The sequence below is a fragment of the Convolutriloba macropyga genome, chromosome 7 (assembly GCF_964194025.1).
Source record: "Convolutriloba macropyga chromosome 7, txConMacr16.3, whole genome shotgun sequence".
Lineage (NCBI taxonomy): Eukaryota > Metazoa > Xenacoelomorpha > Acoela > Convolutidae > Convolutriloba > Convolutriloba macropyga.
The window spans coordinates 52,208,072-52,232,023 of NC_134474.1; the positions used below are offsets into that span (position 1 = coordinate 52,208,072).

At 30.2% G+C, this 23,952-nt stretch overlaps 3 protein-coding genes across 3 annotated transcripts in view; 2 read left to right on the plus strand and 1 right to left on the minus strand.

Annotated features, from left to right (window-relative positions):
* Window positions 1-23,952, minus strand: part of LOC142343147 (26S proteasome non-ATPase regulatory subunit 7-like) — a 392,943-nt gene that overhangs the window by 214,526 nt on the left and 154,465 nt on the right. The gene's annotated exons all lie outside the window — the stretch shown is intronic.
* Window positions 1-23,952, plus strand: part of LOC142343148 (peptidyl-prolyl cis-trans isomerase-like) — a 615,561-nt gene that overhangs the window by 93,631 nt on the left and 497,978 nt on the right. The gene's annotated exons all lie outside the window — the stretch shown is intronic.
* Window positions 9,663-23,952, plus strand: part of LOC142343149 (EEF1A lysine methyltransferase 2-like) — an 87,121-nt gene continuing 72,831 nt past the window's right edge. The window contains exon 1 of the mRNA XM_075394844.1: window positions 9,663-9,666. The gene's annotated coding sequence lies outside the window, so the exon portion shown is untranslated. The remainder of the gene's footprint in view (window positions 9,667-23,952) is intronic.

Genomic DNA, 23,952 nt, shown 5'->3' on the forward strand with positions numbered 1-23,952 from the left:
TGTCTTTACATGAGCTCTTATCCCATCATATCTCACAACAGAAGGACAATATAGACAATTAACTTTAGCTGAAGTACAATTTCTACAAGTATACTTACTCTCAACAAAATCAGTTAGTGGTTTTACAGAATTACATTTATTACAACTTCTAGTTAAGACTTTGGTGTTAAAGTTAGAGTTAGAGTTAGAGTTAATAATAGAATTGGAGTTATTGCTAGAGCTAGAGCTAGAGTTAGAGCCAGAGTTAGAGTTAATGCTAGAGTTAGAGTTAGAATTATAGTCGGAGTTAGAGTTAATACTAGAGCTAGAATTATATCCAGACTCATCTTTAAAAGAACAATCAGTTTTCATACAAAAAACACTTAATGTTTTATAACCACACGCACATTTACTGATTTTATCTTCATGGTATATTGAGTAATGAAAAGCTAAATTAAAAGAGTTCACATTTATGACTACACTCTAAACATTTAATAACCATTTTTAATTGGTCGAAATCTGCCAAGCAGTTTCACTGATCCGCGAATTTAGCCAATATTTCAATTAAATCTTTAGTATTATCTTTAGACAGGATACACTTAGCTAAATATTCCTTTCCTAACGTATTGAGTGTATTATATCTTCTATCTAAAATCACTTCAATGTCTAATTCCGTTTTATCTCTAACAAAATTCATAATTTTTTATCTAAATTGTTCATTATTTCCATATAGTCTGTTTAAATATTTTTGTCCCTTTCTATTTAAAGCTCCCATCTCTTCATCTATATATTCTTCTTGTAGCTTTTCTATTGTATTAGCAAAGCTACATCGTAGATCATCTGCGAACGAGCTTTGCTCATGGTTCTCCAACATGCTTTGCAGATCTTCTCTATAACCATAATTAACTAATGTTTTTGCTCTACTTAACAAACTATTTGCACCCATCGCTACAACTCCAGCATTTTTTACTGTCATATCAGGACAAATATATATATCATAAAACCCGGACTCATAATTCGCAAAATAGTTGATATTAATCTACAACCATCTGCTTTAATTTTTTCTTGTGTTAAAACATCATTCTGTATTTTAAAACTTTTTAATGTAAGAAGTTTATCAGAATAGAACTGATAATATCATGATTTTAGTAGTTCTATCTGTAACATTTATCATGAGTGGTTTCATAAATGCTATAAGTTTATTTTTGTCTTCACTTTCTAATTTATCTTTTCAACTGAGAGCTTTCAAATCAGGGAAACCAACTCTCGAGTCATGTATCATAGTTCTATTCTTATCAATAATAATAAAAGTATTCTCTTTCCTATTATATTTAATTATACCATAACGAAGTTCATCTGACATTCCATCTGTACAATTATAACAGTTACTATTCAACTCACTAATTATTTTATTGAAGTTATGTTCACATTTATATATTTCATTAAAATTTTTAAATAGATCAGCTCAATTATAAGTTGTTAAATAAATAGTATCACAACTCATTCTTGCTGTATTAATTATTTGAGCTGGTTTATGACACATTACAATCATTTGAATTTTATAATGTCTTGCTTTTGTGAAATAATAAGCTATATCCTTATTTAACTTTTCACCCATATCATCAAGTACTATTACACTATCTTTGAATTTAGACTTATTTTTTGATGTGATCATATTTATATCGCATGTATTAAATCCAATAAAAAACTCACCAGTCTCAGGATCTAACCAATCTCTATCATCTTTACATACTATGATTATATTTTTTGTTTGATCTTGGTCTTGGTTTGTGTTTTGCTCGGCGTAATATGTCTTGCCTGTACCAGTTCCACCATAAACAATAGAATGTAATGGTGACTTTTCGTATTCAAATCAAACTAGACTCCTATTCATAAATCCACCAAAGCTTTCTTCTAGTTTTGTATATTTACTTGGTATTGAATCATATATTATATAACAAATTCCAATTAAGAAATTAAAAATTATAACTGCGCTACCTGTCTCCATTTTTACACCTATTGAAAAAGCTTATCATAACTTTTGAGGAACTCAATAATAATTTTATTATTGATAATAATGCTATGAGTGATATCAGTATAAAAGATATAGGAAAAGATATAACTCTAACACCAATTGAAATTGAAATGAAAGATCAAACTCCAGATAACACAAGTGAACCTAACGTCAACATTATTGTGAATCTACATCCAACTGATGGTACACATTGGGTTTTAGTTATAAGAAGAGAAGGTGGTCCTGTGTATTACTTTGATAGTTTTGGTGTTGAGACACCACCATTATTTTTAGAAGAATATGGTGATATAGGCTCTAATGAAAGAATACAACAATATGATGAATCTTATTGTGGGGCTTATTGTTTATATATGATCTATCTTATTGATAGAGGATTTAGAATTAACAATGCTTTGAATATTCTAGTTAATCAATGTGAATATGCAGGAATATATAATGAGTGTTTTTGTTTTGGTTGCAGTAAAGATCTACGAAGTAGCTTTGCTAATAATGATAATGTTAATGAGAATGTCAATGATAATTACACTGTTAATGATCTACGGAGTAGCTTTGCTAATAATGCTAATGATAATGATAATGATCTACGAAGCAGCTTTACTAATAATGAAAGATAATGATAGTGTTAAAGATAATGTTAATGATAAAGATAATAATCTATGAAGTAGCTTTACTAATAATGATAATGATAATGATAATAAAAATGATAATGATAATGCTAATGATAATATTAATGATAATGATAATAATAATAATGTTAATGATAATGATAATGTTAATGATAATGATAATTTTATATATCTATTTGATGAAAAACATCAAAGGGGTAAACCTAACAACAAAGACTTTCTTAGTAACAATATCTCTGTAAACATAAATGAAGATCTACAATCATGGCTAAATGATGATAATATAATTACAGAAGCTACACTCCCAGAGAAATTTAGATGTATAATATCTGGTCCTAGTGAATGTGGTAAGACATTCTTATTTTAAAAACTAATTCTAGCTAGAATATATTTTAATAAGCTATACATTATTGGTCCTATTGGTGATCAATTTGAAGGTGTGGAGAGTTATAATCGACGAAGTCGCAACTCTGTTGAAGATAAAGCAGATGTTGAGTTTGTTAAATATATAAAAGATTTACCCTCTCCCGATCAACTACCAAAAGACTTAAAGAAACTAATGATATTCGATGATGTTAGAGCCAAAGAACCAGTTATTAATGAATACTTTTGTAGAGGTAGACATAAAAATTGCAATATGATATATCTTAATCAAAATCTATTCACAAAAGATAGACAGAATGTTAGAGAGAATTGTAATCTTTTTATATTATTTGAACAAATAGGTAAAGTCCTCATATCTGTAAATCAAGATTTCTTTAGTAATATTGAACTTAGTTATAATGATTTTGCTAATATATGTAATAAGGAATGGAAAGAGCCTTATAATTACATTGTCATTGATATACCAAAAAATAAAAATATTAATGGTAAACTAAGAATTAATTGGGATCGGAGAGTTTTGTAGTTTAGTTTAAATTTAAGTTTATATCTAGATTAATTCAACAAAGTTGCTGGTTACATCAGATGGGGCTTCGCCCAGCTGAGTACGTCAGATGTAAAGTAAAACTTAATACATCACCATTAAAGTCTATAGGTCTTCAATGCTCATCTTTATTATGAAACTCTATATATTCTCTTCTATCTTTTGTTACATTTTGTTACAAAATATTAGTTGGTATAATATTTATCAAGTAACCTGGTGGTTCTGTTAGAGCAAAAGTATATAGTATGTCTGTGTTATTCCTATTATCTTTAACACGAGATATTATATCACAATGAATGTTAATAGTATTAAAACCCATAATATCAACAATTTTCTGAAATGTATTTTTACCTTGTTCATATACTATTTTTCTAAAGCCCAGTAATGGGGCTATTGAATTTTCTATGTCAAAGTTAATTGCACCTCGTTTTATTTCCTTTAGATTTTGTTATTGTATTCTTATCCGGTTCTATTATAACATTACCATTAGTTTCTTTTTTTATTAAATCTGCTATTTCGATTTATTCATATGAACCTGGTATAACAGCTAATATACGGGTATCTGACCATATTCACCTTGGGTATCATGTAAGAATTGATTGTTCCTTCTATTCACATTAAACACCGAATTATAAACAGAAAATCTAATTAAACCTTATTTTGATGAGTTAAGTATAGGTTCACTAAAGTTAAACTTTTCTGTTGGCTTTATCATTCTAAATTTAAGTGTATGCTCTTCTATAGTTTTACTTAGAGTTTCATTTATCTTTCGTAGTTCATAAAAGATTAACGAAGTTGTATTTCCCGTGATTATACTGTCAGTCATTTTATTATATTCAAATATTAGATTATATTTATGGTGAAACATGGGCGAAGCCCCATAGTTATAATTATAGCTTTGGCTATAGTCATAGTTATAGTTATAATTATAGTTATAGTTATAGTTAAAGTTAAATTTTTGGATTATAAAAATGAACTTTAATTTGGATAAAACTTATGGTTATAATAATGATATACACAAAAGTAAGATTATAAATTAAAAACCTAATAATCTAGCAACAATGAATACGGTTAATACTAATATTAATATAATTCTCAATAGAGAAGAGAATCATTTAAATTTGCGTGATTCATATATAGAGATAGAGTTTGTTGTATCAGATGATGCTGGTGGTGTATTTGCTAATAAAGCTAATATCAGGTTAGTTAATTATGGTATGATGGCATTGTTTAAGTTCAGTTAAACTTGAAACTAGTGGTGGTAGGACTATAGAATATATGATCATTGTCATCCTAATCTATTGATGTAGTTATTAACTAGTACTGATGATGAATATGAGAGTGGTTTCGTTAGAAATCAAGGCGATAGAGAGAGTCAAATTAAAGGTGACTATATTGCCGCAGAACGAGGTCATATGTATATGATGATTAAGATGAGTGATCTATTTGGTTTAGAGATATATCATGATTAGAGATATATTATTTAGAGATATATCATATAGAGATATATCTATTATTAGAGATATATCATGGTGTGTGTCCAGTATTGATCCTAGTAATGGCAATAGAAATATTGTGCAATAGGGTTTATGTAAAAAGAATAATGTAGACATTAGCTATTGTGAAAGAAAGACATTTTATAAGAATGTACCCAATGCTACTAACTTCGTGTTTGATCTAGGTATGGAAAGTGGTATGGAAACACCGCAATATATAATAGTTGGTTTTGAAAATAATAATGTTAATGAACAAACTCATGATGCAAGTACATTTGATATAATGAATGTTACTGAATGTTATTGTAGGACTGGTAGCGAGTTTTATCCTGAGGATAGAATGAATATTAATTAAGGTACCAATAATTATAATGAGGCTTTTAAGGAAATTGTTAGCTTTAATAAATATTATAATGAGCTACCACATAATATAAAACCATATATAAATCATAGAACATTCAAAAGCAGTTATAGAATATATGTGTTTGATACTAGATATCAAAGTGATCATATAGGTCCACAACCAATACAACTTAATTTTAAATTTAGTGCTGCAGTTACCGATGTTATTTGTCATGCATTAGTATTAACTAGAAAGGTTATTAGTTTGAATAGTGATGGAAATAACATGGTTGATATAGTTCCATAATTCTAATTATAACTATGGCCCTAGTCATGATTTTAGATATATCTCCAGCTATAATCATCTGCGAAGCAGTTCTTGATAATTATAGTTATAACTATTTCATACTAGTTTCTTTTTATTCTCTGGAGATAAGCCTCCAGATTCAAGCTTAATCTTAGCCTTGGGCCTAATCTGAGGCTTAGGCTTAGGCTTAATAACAACAAAGGGAGTATACTTTTTTACTTCCAGTATTTTTTATATATAGAATTGAGTCTTTTGAATAAGTTCAAAACTAATTCATATTGTGTTGGTGTTAGACATTATAGTGGTACTATTATTATAAGAGGGGTTGTCTCAGCTAAAGGAACTAAGATGTTAAGGGGTAATTTTGTTAAGTGTAGAAGGAATAAGTTAATGACAGTATCTGATGCGACAATAGAAGCTGAGGGATTGAAAGATTTCTTTAAAAGTGTTGGTAAAGCTACGGTTAACATGGAAAGAAAGTTGCTAATAATCCAGTTAGAGCCTTAGAAATAGCAAGTAAAATAGGAAGTGCAGCTGCAAGTAGAAACCCTAGAGCTGCTTTATCAGCCACACCTGATTTAATTAAATTTGCAACTAATGGTGAAGGTATATAGGTAGTACAAAAAGGAAGAGGGTTAAACTTAGGTACAAAGAAAAGATAATTTAGTTATGGCTAAGACGAAGACTATAGTTTCAGTTAAAAATCTATATCTATCTATCTGCGAAGCCAGTTCCTGGATAAATATTAATACTAATATTATTATTACTAAAAACATTGTTATTACTAAGCACTAATAGCTTTAATCTAAAAAAACACTTAACTTATTTTTCTTGTTCTTCTTATATTTTTCATGTACCTCGACTAATTCGTTATACTCATCATTATCTATTTTTTCTATCATTCATTGATTTAGTATATAGTTTATTAAACTTGTCGCTAAACTGTTTACTTAAAATATACATTTGTGAATACTTTATAATTTTATTTCTTATTTTATTATTAATTGTTTTTGATAATGAACCACAAACAGTTGCTGTAGCAAAAGCTGCTGGTATAGAATAAAATAATCTCATACCTGTTAATGCAACTGATGTTGTTGTTGCCGTTGATGCTATTGATGATAATACTATTTCTTTTATCTCAGCTACGTTAATATAATTTTTATATTTACTTAACTTCTTATTATAGTTTTTAGTTTCAGTTTCATAATAATTTCTAATATCTTTTATAATGTTAATATTGCTGTGAAATTTATTATTGGCTGGAATCTTGTCATTTATTAATCGTTCTCTTACTGGAGACAGATCTGCATATAGTAATCTCTCACTCGGTGATATTAGGCTAGTCATAGTTTCGGTTATTTTAATTAGTAAAAATTCTTTCAATTTCTTTCATTGTATCTTCTTTTTTAAAATCATAATGCATCTCAAGTCTTGCCTGCTCTTTATTATCACTTAATGTACTTTTCAAAACATAGCTATTATATATTGTACTATAACTTTTCTAAGAGATTTATTGTATTCTTTCATTTCTCTTAGACCGTTAGTACACATATCATCTAAATGTATGTTAGTAATATTTTGATTAAACTTATTATTGTCAAGTTCTTGTTTTAATTGATTATATTTAGAGATAGTATCAGCAGCAACTTTATTACAAAAGTTAACAGTATTTGTGACTTCATTTGCTGATTCAATAAAACATTAAATAGTTCATCATCAATGTGTGTTTCTTTTAGTTGCAATGTTTTAGTTGTGACTTTATCAAATTCACCTTTTCTTAGCTCAATTATGATTTAACTTGAAATATCTATTTTATCATTAGAAGATAATATGTTATTGTTACAATACTCTTTATTAACAACTTTTCATCATAATAATCATCTTTTTCATCTATTGGAGGATGAACAATTGTAATTTTATAGGTATCCTTCATGTCAATATTATCATTATCTTCTAGGAATAAACCACGAGCCCTTTTTATTGTTAAGTTGTTCCCCATTGAGCCAAGAAGTGGCTTCCCCGATTGATGTTTCGCTTGGTTAAATCTTTTTCTTGTCATCTTTGTATTTGTTTACAGTAAGAAATGAAACTACCAAGTAGCTGACCGTAGGTCTATTCATCGTCGCTGGCTTAGAACCGTAGGTCTATATTTAATGATTCTAAAATTTTATTATTAGATTCAAAATCAAACTCGGATTTTAATAATTCCTGTTCGTAATATTTACCTTCTATTATTTCTCCATTCGTATCTTCTATCTTATATGTTGGTGGTCGTGTTTTTAGAACTTCTTTAACTCTTAACAATTCTCTATTCCAATTAGAAGTGTAACCTTTAGAAAAGATATTACGTTTATCTGCATTTATAACATAATCAACAATTTTAAATTTTGGTGTTGCTTTGGTAGATTTAACATAGTATTTAACATATCAGGATTATTAGAAGCATCAACTGGTGTCATATTAATTGTTGCATGAATGTTATTGTTATATGTTATGACTGCATCATTTAGTATATTCACCCAACTACCATCACCATTGATGAACATTGGTTTGTTAATTATGTGTAATAATGTTCTATTGAATCCCTCAATAAACAAAGCCTTTAAATCACTATAATTAGAATATAGTTTTGTTTCATATTCTTTATGTAAAGATTTAATTGTTTTATTGTAAAACTCACTACCTCTATCTACCCATAACTTTTCTGGTTTTCGACTTTCAGAGTCACCCTGTGGATTTTCACTTAATACTATTTTAAAACCAATAGTTATAGATAAACCAGAGTTTTTCTTTAATGGAATAGCCCATGTATATTTTGCGAATATATCTATAACGGTTAATATAAACCTATAATTATTATTGTATTTAATTAGAGATGACTTATCAATTAAATCAGCTGACCATGTTTCATCTTTATATAATGATATTATTCTTTTTCTTCTAAACTTTGTTATTTGAGGACTGAATATTTCTTTAGCTAATAGTTGTTGTTGTTTTTCCATCATTATTTATTTACCATAGTTAAGAACAAAATTATCTAGTTGCTCTTGATTAATAATATTCATAGATAATAGTTGCTTAGATATATCTAGCATTTCATCATATAATCCATCATGACCAGCTTTTGTTTCCAGTATTAATAATTCTAGTCTTTCTTCTAAACCATTTAAATGGCAACTTCGTTGATTATATGGGTTAGGGTTGCTATTTAAACCCCTGCCAAATACATCATCTTTTACCCCCATTTTACGTTTTATTGTTCTATATCTAGCGCTTTTCTTATCTCCTTTTCCTACATCATATCTAATATCCTTTAAAAACTTTTAAATTTTGTTTTCATCTTCCTGAATATTATCATCATATGTTACATTTGATTTAGTAAGAAAGTTAATAAATCCATCTGATAATTCATATATATATTGTCCTTAACTAAAAATGCACCCTGCTCTAGGGTTATATCAACATCATTCATTTTATATCTTCTAGTAGGCAAATCTACAAGATATAATTTTAATTGGGGATTAGTCTGACCCCAAATTAAATGAAAAAGTTTGGCTGTCTTTGTATCAACAAAAACTGGTGCTATATTTTGAGTTTCCTTTATAGTCCCTTTTAGCGTTTCATTAATCTTGGAAGTGTTTTCATCGATCCGTGAAGCGGTTTCACCGATCTGGAAACCAGCTTGCTGGATCATCTTACTTTGTTTATCTAACTCTTGATTTTGCCAATCTATTGCTCTTAATGTTTGTTCACTTAATGATATATTGTGCTTTTTGTTTGCATTTAGTGTTTTTGTTAAAGGATCAAATAACTCTTCAATTTCACCATAATATTCTTGTTGTTTTAATTTATCTTCTAATCTATTTTTTCTGTTTGGTTTTTCTAGATTGTTTAATTTTATAAGTGTTTCTATTTTAGTCATTTTTTATGGTTATAATAAATCATTAAATAGTGTAATAGTAGCTTCAATTAACTTTCTATCATCATTAATGGTTAGTTCTAGAATATTATTAACCAATAGGTCTTTGTCTTCATCTAATGATCTGCGAAGCAGTTTCACTGATGCATTCTTAATCGGGGAAGGAGTTTTGGCCTTGGTTGGTGTAACAAGGCTTGGCCTTCCCCAACCTGCTTCGCAGATTTTATTTACTAGATCTCTTTTGAATAGATATAGGTTCTCATCATGAGGATGGCTTTTAATGTTATTAACATAAAATCTTTTATCATCAAATGTGTTTAGACTAATCTTACTTGTTTTTATTGTTGTCATGTTATCACCAAATTTTTGTATTCTACGTTCATCTACAGTTCTCTCTGTGTTATACATTAGTGCATTATAATATTCTTCATGTTTAGCATTGTTACAATTCTTTATTCCTTTCTCTTTAGTTTTATTGGAGTAATCTTTAAAGCTATATGTCTTTGGTGTTAGTGCCACAAACTCTTCTATTATTGTACTTCCCATTTCATGTTTGATTTTACCAGGGACTTTATTATTAGTTTTAATTGGAGGTGCGAGATTGGATAGGTCCATGTGTTCATTGTCGACATTACCCTCTTTAAAACTTAATACAAAACTATCAGTATCCATATAAGGTAGCTGTAGATCTTTGAGTGATGGTTGAAGAATATTATAGAACACATCATACATGTGTAATTTACTTAGTTCTAAGATAGTAACATCTACATATACTGGAGAATCATATTTTATTTGTTTCTTTATATATTCAATTTGGCTATAATCTTTATATCTAGTTATATTCTTAAATGTTGGTTTACTTATACTTTTCATTATCTTTTCTTCATAATGTAAGAACTTACTTTGAAGGAAGTGTAGGGGATTCATGCACATTCTTCCAAATTGTGAATTGTTCATTAATTTCCTTACATCCTTTTCTGCTTCAATTTTAGCTGTTGCTCTTTTATTAGTATTGTTTTGTATATAATCTCTACATATATAATCCTGTTTAAATTTAATTACTCTATGTATTTTAGTTACTTTTTCACCCACCTTAACATAGAACTTTAACATCCTATAATGAGCCATGTATTCTGTTTTGCTGTTTTGGTCTAAAATTAATTTCTCTGTTTTTTTTGCCTTTCTCTCTTTCTCGATATCCCAATTCATTATCATTTATCTTTCTCTTATCGGGCATTAATGCCCGTTGCTCTGTTCTATCTTTACATGTGTCGGTATAATTAATATCGCAAACTATATATTAACCATGATCACTATCATCTGGAGTATTTAATATAGTATCAAGAGTAGTCGTAGTAGTAGTAAACTGGAAGTCACTATAAGGTAGCTTTTCCATCATTGCATAGCCGTATAGGTTGTTTGCATCGATGTACCAGATATTTCTGTTATGGGACTTTATCCCTGTTTAACCATTGTTAGTTATCCTATCACCCATTATAGCACATTTACCACCTCTCTTTGCCTCAACGAAACCATCTAGCATTTGTTTATCTTGTAATGTATCTATTGTTACACCGCTTAACATTAACCAACAATCAAAACTATAGCCTGGCAGACTTACATAGTGTAGGGGATTGAGCTTGAAATCTTTCACACTTAGTTTAACATATTCATTCATGCAGTAGTCTAATATTTTCACATCATTTTGTAAATACTCTATAGTTTGATCTTTACCAGTTTTATGACTGCTGTCTTTATTAAAGATATCGACTTCTTGTGTTGGTAATTTATTCGAGAGAGAGGATTTGAAGTCTTCTATTTTTAGATTACCTATAACTTCTTGGTAGGTAGCTTTGCTACCATTGGCAGCTTCGCTTTCATACGACTTTGTCGTGGTTCCCCAGGTGTCTAAACCAAAGTATTCATATGGATATAATGATTTAGTTTTACACCCGTATATCTTTGCCATTTGGTCTAGAGGCATAGCTAAGAAGTTATAACTATCTAAGAATTTAAGACAACCAATGCTAAACATCTTAGACTTACCAGCGCCTAGTGGTATGTTATCTACTTTTCTTTTATCATTATTCTGTTTAAAGAGTTCGCTGTATAGTAGGTTGAAGTCATAGCCAGAGCCATTGTGGAATATTACAGGAATGAAGTTTTGTTGTTTGTACCTAAGATTACATATTCTACATGCTGGTCCTCTAATTTACCAGTGTCATGACAATGATCTTCTACTTTATTAATACATGTTTTACTGCAGATATGACAAGTGTTATTAGTTTCATGATATAATTTATCTTCTTCCTTAAATATCATTTGTTTGTTCTCAGTTTCTATTTCTAATAGATCACTAGCAAATGTTTTGATACAATCAAGACCGAAATAGTATTTAAAATTACACTGCCAGATGTAACCCTCACTTAATGGTATGTGTTCAGCTATTACATATTTGCTAGTTGAGGTCGAGACGTTGGTGACACAACATTCTATATCAGCAGTTATAATATTTATTATATTCTGACGTTTGTTGCCTTATTGAGAAAGCCACTTCGCAGATCGATAGCAGGATATAGCCAAGCAGTAATAGCCAGTTGAAAGCAGTTATATTTGGAATTGCGTATATTCAATATTGATTTAGAGTTTATGAGATCGGGAGGTAAATCTATATAACTACCAATAGATGCTTTATTTGGTTCAATATTTATCTGAATACTTCTTAATCCGAGAAACTCAAAGTGTTAGCCATAACCCTCCTATATTTCCTTTTCAAAGTTTAACCATTGTGTGAAATCTCCATTTTCATATATTGCGTTATTAATAATATAGTCAGTGTTGAAATATATGTTTGTAATTTTCACTTCTTCTTTGGTTCTCTTCTTGTACTCACGCTCGGCCGTGACCTTATATTTAAAACTCTTAACATTTCAAAACTGATAACAGTTTTTAATTTCTTCTGATGAGTAATTAGTTGCTTCGTCTATATCTTCAATGTAATTCCCACCTTTATCCGTAATATAAAATTCTCTCATGTTCTGACTTGTGTTTATATCAAAGTCTGCTGTGTTTTCGAGATACATGCGATAGTGACTATATGAATGAGTAGTTAGAGCTACTTTACTTCTAAATTCTTCATGACATTCTTTTCATTCAAACTTAATTCTGGTGTAGATATTGTCATCGGGTTTAGTTTTAGTTTTAATAATATCTTTAGTTTCAGTTTTGGTAGAAGGTTTGACATAGATAAAGTCTCCATCCGAATCATACATTTTCTATATTAATTTAGGTGAGGCTTCAGTTTTAGTTGAGGCTTCAGTTATAGCCTCATCCAAATCAGAATCAGTGAAACTGCTTCGCAGATCAAACATTTTCTCCAATAGTTCTTTATGCTTGGGATCGTATGATTGATGTCAGTATAAACCCTTCTTTGTATCAAAGGATAAATTACAGACGTCGAAGTAGTTCACACTTGTGACATTACTGTTCGTTGAGTGAGACATGGTGTATTTTATTAGGGAAAATTTTGGAAAATTAATTTTTCGAAAGTGAAAAATGAAGTGTGATAAGTGTAAAAATAAGCCTTGGAGGAAATGTTGTAATGATTGTAAAGAATTAGATTACTGTTGTTAGATATGCAAAGATATAGTTAAAGTAAAAGATAATATTAAACATTTGGGTGAACATTATGCCAATCCAAATCAATATCTAGAGTGTAACATGTGTAAAGTTTATAAGCATATTTCTTTCTTTAGATTTAAAAAAGGAAGATGCAGATTGTGCATCTACCTTAACAGATAGAGATACACACATACCACAGACAGATTCAAGGAAAATGTCAAGAGATTTAATTTAAAAGTTTAGAGTTAAGCTGGTTTTTTGTGCAGAATATCCACGAAGTGGCTTCATCAATCCACACAGTGGCTTCGCAGATTTTCGAAAGTTGGTTTTACGTGCTTGTTACACGGTCTCACTAGTTATACTGAAAAGCACTGATCACTGTGTCTTCACCGATCTCAGTGTTTTTGACTGTATACTCATCACAGTGTGTCCCATATACAGTTTCACAGCAGGGATCATCCATTTTAAGAACTGTGAATTTGGTTTTTTTTAATCTCAATTAGTTTCATATTAATTCATCAAAGTCGGGGGACGTTCACTGGAGTCAGTGAGGAAGTAACCCCAAACCTTCCGTTTGCTAAAGCAACTTAACTAGAATCAATGATTTAACCACTACGCCAAGTGAGACAATTAAGTTTTAGTTTTAGTAGTTTTAGATTGATTAAATATTGATTAGGAGGATATGAAAATTTTTTATTTTTTAATTTTTTTTTCAATTTTTATTCAAGTTTTCTTTTTATGTTCAAGTTTTTTCGCAAGTTTGTTTACGTGCTTTTTACACGGTCTCTCTAGTTACACTAGTATCTGGGATACGTCCACTGCAGTCGGTGGGGATAGAACCCTAACTATCCGTCTGATACTGCACAATTACCAGCTTAACTCTGTACTAGTGGATTGCACTAAGTGAGACAAGAAATGATAGATTTTGAGTGAATATAAAGGTAATATGTAGTATTTGATAAAACAAGGAAACCAACAAGCAGTAAAATTTGGCCCTATTCGACATGCGCGATTAGCGTTAGGAGAAAGGGTCAAATTTTACTGGTGGTTGGTTTCCTCGTTTTATCCACTACTCTGAAGTGGCCCGTTGTCGGTTGTCAAGGCTGACATTTGTGGTCGACGTCCATCGGGATGATTGTTCCCGCCTTCATTTTTCCCTTTCAAAAATTTTTTAAATATTTTTGCTTGATTGAAGTTATAGTCTCCCACTGTTTTACATGCGACCATATCTATCAGTCGCCGTTTCTTCTCGGTAACAATTTCTCAGTCATTTAGCCGTATTAACATATTTTTTTATTAGATTTATTTAGTGTGATATTATGCGGGGAGTAGTTTTTAATTTATCGGTCTGGAATATTATTTTCATAATTGTTTTTGTGTTACTCCCGGTTTGACTTCTCTTCGAGCAATCATTTTGCGAGTTACGTTTGGTTTACCGAAACTTAATATTTTTTCCTTATCACAGAACGTGACTTCTGGTACTGAACAAAACGTTTAAGTGTGTAAAAAATATACAGAGGGGGGCTCCTGGCTAAACAACAGCGCATTATCTGAGTCTGCTGAATCGCAATTTTCTTGGGGGAAACCATGGAGCGTAAAGTGGTCGCTGATTCTGGTGTGGCGTAGGGATATCTTCTATCCAGTTCAGTCTCAGAATCATTGTTGTAGTCCCACATCCTTTTCATGAGGATTGCGGCGAGCTTCAGTGTCGCTTCATCTAAAGCATATGAGCGTGTTTCTTTGTATGTGAGATTAGAACTTGATGGTTCTTTTCACTAAATTAGATAACTCTGTATTTTGTTTGCAGCCAAAAAGTGCTTCGAAAATTGTTGCTTTGTATGTTTATTCAGTATGATTATTGGCTACGAGGAGGTCACCATGTGGAAGTGGAGGGTGTTGAGCGCCTTAAGCGGACGCTTGTTGATTGTTTAGGCTTAGATTTGAGGACAACGTCGCCCGGGCTGGTTTTCCCCGCATCTCTGTTTCCTCTATATAAAACTTATTTTATTTTTGCTTGACCACACTAAACTATTAGTCGGGATTTCTTCTCGGTAACAGTTGCTAATTTTTCTTATTAGATCTATCTACTGTGATAGTATGAGGAGAATAATTTGAGTAATGTGTATATGGTGGCCTCCGGGCCCCCAAGCCATGGAGACATATACACATATTACTCAAATTTTCCATTTTTCATATTTACCTTATTTTGACTGATATTTACACAAAAATTTTTTTTCTTGTAATTTTTTACTTGATTTAGAAAAAATAATATAAAAAATAATTTAATATATGTTGTCATACAAGTATTATAATAATATTATAATTTATTATTTGTTCTCATACCAATATTATAATTCAACGAAGTTCTTTTCCAAATTCACTGATAGAACCTAAACTCACCATTACTATCTTTAATACCTTTATCATCAAATGGATCTATAGCTATTTTATATTGTTCTTTAAAATTAAAAAATTAAAGCAAAATTTACATTTCACTCTTTAAGAGCGATTCACTCTTATTGGGAGTGATCCCCCAGTAGAGAATATCGCTCTTTTCACTCTTAAGGAGTGATTCCCTTTTTTTAAATATTTTTTATACTTTTATTTCAAATTATCTATACTTTTCAATAAATTTATATTTTCTTTTACTTTTTCTATATTTATTCCATTATTAATAAGAAATAATACAAAATCATAATATTTACATGAGCAATCTTCTTCATTTTGTCTAATGGCTAAAGTACTTTCAGTTCTAGAACTTTGTTTTTCAGTTAGATTTCTACTAAATCCTTTAGTTAATTCTACACCTGGATGCTGTTTCTTTACATGGGCTAGTATCCCATCATATCTCACAATAGAAGCACAATATGGACAATTAACTTTAGCTGAAGTACAACTTCTACATGTATACTTACTCTCATCAAAATCAGTTAGTGGTTTTATATAATTACATTTATTACAATTTCTGATCTGCGGGGCAGTTGGGGTACCAAGGACTTCGTCCCTTTCACTGATTAATACTTCTGAGTTATAGTTAGGGTTAGGATTAGGGTTAGGGTTAGGATTAGAGTTAGGGTTAAGGTTAGGGACTGAGTCATAGTTAGGGTTAGGGTCTGAGTTAGAACTGTTGTTATAACTAGAATCAGAACCAGAACTGGAACTAGAGCTAGAACCAGAATCAGAACTAGAGTAAGAGCTAGAGCTAGAACTTGAGCTAGAACCAGAACCAGAACTAGAGCTAGATTCATTTTTTAAAGAACAACCCCATGGAGAAAAATCATTAGCACAAATAGCACTTATTGTTATATTACCACATATACATTTATCAATTTTATCTTTATGACATGATTCGTAATGATATTTTAAACAAGCAATGTTTCCACATTTATAGTTACACTCTAAACATTTTATAACCATTTATAATTGGTCAAATCTGCGAATTGGCAAAACAACTCCGTTGAACAGTTTGGTAAACCACGAACAAAGTTCGTTCACTGATTTCAATTATACTCAACATATATATTTAGCCAATATCTCAATTACCTCTTTAGTATTTTCTTTAGATTTGATACACTCTGCTAAATACTTATTTCCTAACGTATTGAGTATATCAGTTTTACATCTCTTGTCTAAAATTGCTTTAAGGTTTAATTGCATTTTACTTTTAACATAATTTATAATTTTATTTCTAAATTCTTCATTTTTTACATATAGACTGTTTAAATTCTCTCGTCCCTCTTTATTTAAAATTCCAGTATATTTATGTGTATAACTGCTTCGCTGATCTGTGTAACAGCTTCGCTGATCTGTGTAACAGCTTCGCTGATGGGTCTTCGACCATGTTTTTCCATCTGTAAATTCCCTTTCATGTTCCAGATCTTGATCTTGATCTTGATTTCTGCCAAATCCATAGTTCAATAATGTACTTGTTCTATTCAACATAGTACTCGCTGCAGCTGCCACATGTCCGGCATTTCTTACTGATATATCAGGACTCATAAAATTATATATCATTAAACCTGAACCTATAATACCTAAAAAAGTTGAAAATAATCTAAGACCATTTGCTTTAACCACTTCCTGAGTTAAAACATCATTCTGTATTTTAATACCTTTTAATGTAAGCAGTTTATTAAAGTAGAATTGATAATTATCATGATTAATAGTATTTCTATCTGTTGCATTTATCATGAGTGGTTTCATATATGCTATAAGTTTATTTATATCTTCTCTTCCTAACTCATCTTTTAAACTGAGAGCTTTTAAATCAAGGAAACCAACTCTTGAATCATATATCATTGTTCTATTACTATTAATAATAATAAAAGTATTTTCTTTCTTATTATATTTAATTATACCATAACGAAGTTCATCTGACATTCCGTCTGTACGATTATAATGGTTACTATTTAACTCATTAATTATTTTACTAAAGTCATGTTCACATTTATATATTTCATTAAAGTTTTTAAATAGATCAGATCCATTATAAGTTGTTAAATAAATAGTATCACAACTCATTCTTGCTGTATTATTTATTTGAGCTGGTTTATGACACATTACAATCATTTGAATATTATAATGTCTACATTCAGTAAAATAATAGTCTATATCCTTATTTAACTATCACCCATATTATCAAGTACTATTACACAATTTCGAAATTTTTGCATATTGTTTTTTGTGATCATATTCATATCACATTTATTAAATCCAGTATAAAACTTATTAGTCTCGGGATTTATCCAGTCTCTGTAATCTTTACACACTATAACTATATTTTGATCTTGATTTTGATTTTGTTTTTGATCTTGATTTTGATCTTGATTTTGATTTTGATCTTGATCTTGATCTTGATCTTGATCTTGATTTTGATCTTGATTTTGATTTTGATCCTGATTGGTGTAACCACTTCGCGGATCTTGATTTTGGACTGAGTATAATTTTAAGTATTGTCTAACAAAATATGTTTTACCCGTACCAGTTCCACCATAGACAATAGTGTGTAATGGTGACTTTTCATATTCAAATCTAACTAGACTCCTATTCATAAATCCACCAAAGCTTTCTTCTAGTTTTGCATATTTACTCGGTATTGAATCATTTACTATAAAACAAAATATAATTAAGAAAATAAAAATTATAACCACGCTACCTGTCTCCATTTTTATAAATGAAAACATAGATAAATATAGACATAATTAGACTTATGGGTCTTCGACCATGCTTAGCCATAATTAGACTTATAATTAGACTTATAATTAAACTTATAATTAGACTTATGGGTCTTCGACCATCCGTGTAACGGTTCCACCGATGCATCGCAATAATTAAACTTATAATTAAACATTAATAATATTTATAAGAAAATGCTTATCCTAACTTTTGAGGAATTCAATAATAATTTTAATATTGATAATAGTGCTATGAGTGATATCAGAATAAAAGATATAGGTAAAGATATAAGTCTAACACCAATTGAAATTGTAATGAGAGATCAGACTCCAAATAACGTAAGTGAACCCAACTCCAACATTATTGTAAATTTACATCCAACTGAAGGTACACATTGGGTTTTAGTTATAAGAAGAGAAGGTGGTCCAGTGTATTACTTTGATAGTTTTGGTATAGAAACTCCTCCATTATTCTTAGAAGAGTATGTCAATCTAGGCTCTAATGAAAGAATACAACAATATGTTGAATCGTATTGTGGGGCTTATTGTTTATACATGATCTATCTTATTGATAGAGGATTTAGAATTAACAATGCTTTGAATATTCTAGTTAATCAATGTAAATATCCAGGAATGTATAATGAGTGTTTTTGTTTAGGTTGTAGTAAAGATAAGGTTGATGATAATGATAAAGTTAATGATAATGATAATCAGGGAACGGACTCCGTCCGTGGCATGCCAACCTGCTTCACAGATGATAAAGTTAATGATAACGATAAAATTAATGATAACGATAAAGTTAATGATAATGATAATGTTAAGTTTAATGATAATGATAATGATAATGATAATGTTAATGCTAATGATAATGATAATGATAATGTCAATGTTTATGATAATGATAATGATGAGACTATCTATCAGAGAAGTAGTTATAATCAAGGGGGTAGTTATAATCCGCGAAGTAGTCCTAATCTGCAAAGCAGGTTCCCTGATAAGGTGGATATATCACCACCAAGAAGTAATGTAATCCAAACATGTCCTAATGCCATTAATATAAATAATGATCTACAATCATGGTTAAATGATGATGATATAATTACTGAAGCTGAATTTCCAGATAACATTAGATGTATAATATCTGGTCCTAGTGAATGTGGTAAGACATTCTTATTAAAAAAACTATTTCTAGCTAGTATATATTTTGATAAGCTATACATCATTGGTCCTACTGTTGATCAATATCAGGGAACCTGCTTCGCAGATGAAGGTGTTGATAATGGTAAAGCAAATGTAGAATTTGTCAAAGATATAAAAGATTTACCATCTCCTGATAAACTACCCAAAGATTTAAAGAAACTAATGATATTCGATGATGTTAGAGCCAAAGAACCAATTATTAATGAATACTTTTGTAGGGGTAGACATAATAATTGTAATATGATATATCTTAATCAAAACCTGTTCTCTCTGGATAGGCAGAGTGTTAGAGAGAACTGTAATCTATTTATTTTGTTTGAACAGAGAGGTAAAGCCCTCATATCTATATATCAAGATTTCTTTAATAATGTGGAACTTAGTTATAATGATTTTGCTAATATATGTAATAAGGTATGGAAAGAGCCTTATAATTACATTGTCATTGATATAACTAAAAATATAAAAACTAATGGTAAACTAAGAATTAATTGGGATCGGAGAGTTTTGTAGTTTAGTTTAAGTGTAAGTCTAAGTCTAAATCTATGACTATGTCTAAGCCTAAGTCTAAGTAAAGTCTAAGTCTAAGTCTGTAACTAAATCAAACAGACCTTCGGTCTGCTAACTATATTAGATGTAATTTAAAACTTAATACATCACCATTAAAGTCTATAGGTCTTCCATGCTCGTCCTTAATATGAAATTCTATATATTCTATTCTATCTTTAGTTACATTTTGATATAAGATATTAGTTGGTATAATATTTATCAAGTAACCTGGTGGTTCAGTTAGATTAAAAGTATATAATATGTCTGTATCCTTACCATTATCTTTAACACCAGATATCACATTACAATGGATGTTAATATTACTAAAACCCATAATATTAACAATTTTCTGAGATGTATATTTACCTTTATTATAAACTATTTTTCTAAATCCTAGTAATGGGGCTATTGAATTTTCTATGTCAAAGTTAATTGCACCTTGTTTTACTTCCATTAAACTTTTCATTGTATTCTTATCAATTTCTATTATAACATTACCATTAGTTTCTTCTTTTATTAATTCTGCTATTTCATATAATTCATATGCACCTGGTGTAATACCTAAAAGACGGGTATTTGACCATGTTTCACCTTGGGTATCATATATGAGTTGATTGTTCATTCTATTCACATTAAACACTGAGTTATAAACTGATAATCTAATTAAACCTAATTTTGTTTTATTAAGTTTAGGTTCACTAAAGTTAAGCTTTTCTGTTGGCTTTATAATTCTAAAGTTAAGTGTGTGTTCTTCCTTAGTTTTAGTTAAAGCTTCATGTATCTTTTGTAGTTCCCATAAGATTAAATTGTCTGTCATTTTTTTATATTCAAATATAAGATTATATTTCTAGTTATAATTATAGTTTTGGTTATGGTGAAACATCTGTGAAGCCCCATAGTCATAGTTATAGTCATAGCTATAGTTATCTGCGAAGCAGGTTCCCTGATAATTATAGTTAAACTTTTTGGTTTATAAAAATGGATTTTAATTTGGATGCAACTTATGGTTATGATAATGATATACACAAAAGTAAGATTATAAAGTATAAACCAAATAATCTGGCAACAATGAATACAATCAATACTAACATTAATATTATACTCAATAGAGAAGAGAATCATTTAAATATACACGATTCATATCTAGAGATTGAGTTTGTTGTATCAGATGATGCTGGGGGTGTATTTGCTAATAATGCTAATATTAGATTAGTTAATTATGGTATGATGGCATTGTTTAGTTCAGTTAAACTTGAAACTAGTGGTGGTAGGAGCATTGAATATATAGATCATTGTCATCCTAATCTATTGATGTATAAGTTATTAACTAGTACTGATGTTGAATATGAGAGTGGTTTTGTCAGAAATCAAGGTAATAGAGATAGTCAACTTAAAGGTGACCATATTGCTGCAGAACGAGGTCATATGTATATGATGGTTAAGATGAGTGATCTATTTGGTTTTGTGAATGATTTAAAAAAGATTATATATGGTTTAGGATTTAAACTAATATTAAAAAGAAATAATAATGATAGAGCTCTACATAGAATTAATGCTGGTGCTGATGCAGTAGCTAATGATGGTAATATAGAAATTAGAGATATATCATGGTGTGTGCCTAGTATTGATCCTAGTAATGACAATAGAATTATTGTACAGAAAGGATTAAATAAAAAAAATAATATAGACTTCGGTTATTATGAAAGAAAAACATTTTATAAGAACGTACCTAATGCTACTAATTTCTTGTTTGATCTAGGTATGGAAAGTGGTATGGAAAGACCACAATATATAATAGTTGGTTTTGAAAATAATAATGTTAATGAAGAAACTCATGATGCAAGTATATATTGTGACTTCATTTGCTGATTTAATGAATTCTTTAATTAGTTTTTCATTAACTTGTGTTTCATTTAGTTGTAATGTTTTAGTTGTAACTTTATCAAAATCACCTTTTCTTAGCTCAGTTATGTTTCTACTTAAAATTTCTATTCTATTAGAAGAGGATAATAAGTTATTGTCACAATACTCTTTATTAACCACATCCTTTTCATCTAACGGAGGATGTACATTTGTAATTTTATAGGTATCCTTCATGTCAATATTAACATTATCTTCTAGGAATAACCCACGAGCCTTACTTAGTGTTAGGTTGTTTGTTGATGTTAATCCGAGAAGTGAGTTCCCTGATTGATTTTTAGCCTGGTTAAATCTATTTCTTGTCATTATTTATATTAAGAAATATCTATATTTCATGATTCTAAAACTTTATTATTAGATTCAAAGTCAAACTCGGATTTTAATAAATCCTGTTCGTAATATTTACCTTCTATTATCTCTCCATTAATATCTTCTATTTTATATGTTGGTGGTTGTGTTTTTCGAACTTCATTAACTTTAAACAGTTCTCTATTCCAATTAGAAGTGTAACCTTTAGAGAAGATATTACGTTTATCTGCGTTTCTAACATAATCACCAACTTTAAATTTTGGCTTAATATTCTTAAAATTAAAAGTGTATTTAACCTTATCAGGATTATTAGAAGCATCAACTGGTGTCATATTAATTGTTGAATGAATGTTATTGTTATATGTTAAGACTGCATCATTTAATATATTTAACCATTTACCATCACCATTGATGAACATTGGTTTATTTATTATGTGTAATAATGTTCTATTGAATCTCTCTATAAACACAGCTTTTAAATCACTATAAGTAGAATATAGTTCTGTTTCATATTCCTTAAGTAAAATACAGCCCGACGGCAACGTAACATCTGAAATCAAGGCCAGGATAGGCAAAGCTGCAGGTAGTTTCCAAAACCTTAAGAACATCTGGAACCAGAGAAGCATCCCTCAGCTTGTAAAAGTGAAGATTTACAAGGCATGCGTACGAAGTGTACTCTTGTATGGTTGCGAGAGCTGGCCAGCAAAAAATTCTGATATAAACAGTTTGCAATCCTTCGAAAATCGATGTCTTCGACGTATTCTCCACAAAGGACAGGACCTCCCCGCTGAAAGTATCACCACCATTGCAAAATGTGATTCCCTTGCCACGACGATCCAAACAAGACGCTTGCGATGGCTAGGGCATGTCCTCCAAATGAATCCGTCCGAAATTCCAAACGCAGCGCTCGAATTCGAAAAGGGCGATAACTGGAAGAGACCCCCAGGCGGCATACGCAAGACCTGGCGAAGAATCGTTCGTGACGAAGTAAAGAAGCATATCAAACCACCGAAAATGTCAGCGAAGAAATGGGAGACTGAATGGTTCGACCTGTGCAAGGAAACAGCCCAGAACAGAAAGCAATGGAGAGGTCTTATTCGGGACCTAAATGTGGCGGGATAAGGGCAGCACTGCCTGCGAGCCCTATCTGGATCTGGATCTGGGGGGCACAAACGGAAAAGATCCAAATTTTCTATATGAAGAAAACCAGATTCTCCAGCAAAATCTTTCATTGAAGAAACAACGGTCGTCGATAACAATAATCATCATATCTCAAGAGCAAGAACTCATCTTCAAACAATATCGCTGAAATCCAACTCTTATCCAAATCGATTTGACAATCATCAACTGCAGCAAGGACATATGTCAAGATATGACAGCTACAACGGGGCACAGGGGATGCTAGTCAGAATGGGGTCCAATAGAATTACCGCGGAAGTTTTGTCTGAGAGAGAAATTGATTATTATGATCGTGAATACTTTGATGAAAATCATGGGCCTGATCCTAGTCATCCATCATCCATATTCCTTAAGTAAGGATTTAAATGTTT